Raw genomic sequence first — 2,500 nt, 5'->3', positions numbered from 1 at the left:
GCCATGAGCTCGTTAATTTCTGTTAAACATAACAGTCATAATAGAGCTCATTTACATGCACAAGTCTATAATAACAACCCGTTCCATTTCCAGGGCCACAGAGAATTAAAATGCACTGAAAAACTCAGTTTGTTAAAGGGAAAACTGATATGATGTAAAATGATGATATGACCCCTTTAAGACATGTGCCTTTAGATTTAGCGGCACAGTGACTGTCTGATGTGTTTGAGTTTGTGATGTTAAACAGGGTTTAGATTGTGTGGCTGATGCATTGGAGCAGCACTACTCTTAATGTGTGTATTAACATCACTGTATGTGACACAATGCTGTGGTTTAATAGCTGTGATGGATTAACCGGTTGTATTTTTGTGTGTGTGTGTGTGTGTGTGTGACGTGTTCAGCGGTGGCACCAGGCTTTGCTTGGTACTGCGGTCAGAGACGCCTCGAGCCTCACGGACGACTGACTGCAAACCCGAGCTTCACAAACATCTCTGAGACGGCAGAGCGAGTGTGTGGCACATTTCTCACCCAGAACTAATCTATCAAATCATTTATTACAGTTTTTTTCAAAATGCTTACACACAGTTTTTGAAACTATGGCTCCATTTCACAAAACTCTACACACAAAACAACAAAACACACACACACACACACACACACACACACACACACACACACACAACATACAAAACATCACACACATCTTGCAAAAGGAAACACTTCTTTGAAAACTGTTTTAACTCTTCTAAATATGGTATTTTTGCATAGTAACTCTACACACAAACATAAAATAATAAGCTACATACACACCAAACTACACACAGAGGTGAAAAATGTAAAACACTGCTCTCGTGTGTCTTTTGCTTGTTCAGAGTGCAGTGAAGAACAGGAGTCTGTCACAGCACTCGCACATAAATGCATATGCACATATACAGGGCTCTACGGATACTTTTCTTTTTAGGTGCGCTTGTGCTCCTAATTTAAAAAATTTAGGAGCACCTTCTAATCAGTAATCAAAAATTCTGATAAAAAAATGAACCTTCCCATTACGAGGTGATAGCTGACACCTTAAAGTGATTTATAGGGAATTTAGTTTTTACCTTTGTAATGGCATTTTTCTAACTTCATTAAAAGTATGTCAAAATCAAAAAAATGTATTTATAAGCTTTTTAGCATTTCTAATTAAAACAACTGAATAAAAAGAAGTAGAATTTTTTTCAAAATGACAACAGGTAAGTCACGATGTTACTGTGTACCACTGTGTATTTCAGCTCTACTGTATTGCCCTGTTGGCAGAACAAACTGTCTACACTGTAGACTCTACAGTAATGCAGATGTTTCATCAGTCCCATTTATGTTTGTCATAATGTCAATTTTGATATGCTTTGTTCGGATTTGTTATTGTAATGCAATGCTATACCATACAGATCCATGCAACTGGAATAATTTGCTCTATGAATTTGCTTTTTTAGAGAATAATGTACTTGAAGCTCAAGGGGCACATCACAAATGATTTTGTGGATGAAGCCATCTTCAGCTTCTGTAAAGTGAGGAGACGCGGGAGGAACATTTATTGGGCTGCGGGTCACTGTTGCAGTGTCAGGTCAGAGGGCTGCCAATATCACCGTTGTGCTGCCATCTCCAGTGATGGTGTGCTTTGCCACATGCAGACTATCAGTTCAATACAGAACGCCTCATCACATTTCTTGATGCACTAAATGAAAGACTGGTTTCACCTAAAGAGAGAGGGCTGTTGATGGATTTGCCACGCAAGGAGGTGTTTCCATTGGTGCAGTGCAACACTGCAAGGGAAAACATCCGATTTGAAGTTCTGAGTATTTCAGCTCTTCATTTTGTTTTTTAGATATTACCACCCATAAGTTTCCTTTGTTTAAACTATATTCAACACTGAACAGTGTAATTTCATATTGATAGCTGTGTTTTGTATTTTGTTGTCCATTGTGTAGTGATTGATTGAAAGAATAAATTAATTTGACCACAAGCTGTGGTGTTTGATGGAAGTATTTGCTTATGTTGCATGTTTTTAATGTTTTGTGAGTGTTGGAGCATTTTGCAAACAAAATGAGTCATTTTGGCCATTGAGCTTCAGTTTCAACCGTGTGTTAACTGTTTTGAAAATCTGATGTCTGAGTGGACAAGTGTGTTTCAGCAATTGAGAAAAACTGTAAGAACATTATGGTTGCTGATAGTCTGTTTCACATTATGGTAGTCGTGTTTATGGTAATGAGAATCATGAATGTGAAGAATGAGAGTATGTGCTTGGATACCATGGAAATAATTTAACAATGCATATCTTTTCCCATAGATGTAGGCTGAAATATGACAAAATTAAATATGAAATGTGTGTGTGCCTGTGTGTGTGCCTGTGTGTGTGTGTGTGTGTGTGTGCGTGTCTGTGTCTGTGTCTGTGTGTGTGTGTGTGTGTGTGTGTGTGTGTGTGTGTGTGTGTGTGAGAGTGTATGCGTTTGTGTGAGAAATG

The 2,500-nt window shown here is 38.2% G+C and overlaps 1 protein-coding gene across 4 annotated transcripts in view; it reads left to right on the top strand.

The window, feature by feature from the left end:
* septin4b (septin 4b) overlaps positions 1–2,500 on the top strand; it is a 66,285-nt gene that overhangs the window by 49,097 nt on the left and 14,688 nt on the right. The window lies entirely within an intron of this gene.

Source organism: Sinocyclocheilus grahami, unplaced genomic scaffold (genome assembly GCF_001515645.1).
Source record: "Sinocyclocheilus grahami isolate Dianchi unplaced genomic scaffold, SAMN03320097.WGS_v1.1 scaffold419.1, whole genome shotgun sequence".
NCBI lineage: Eukaryota > Metazoa > Chordata > Actinopteri > Cypriniformes > Cyprinidae > Sinocyclocheilus > Sinocyclocheilus grahami.
The sequence above is the reverse complement of the archived record's forward strand: the minus strand, read 5'-3'. Positions and strand labels throughout refer to the sequence as shown.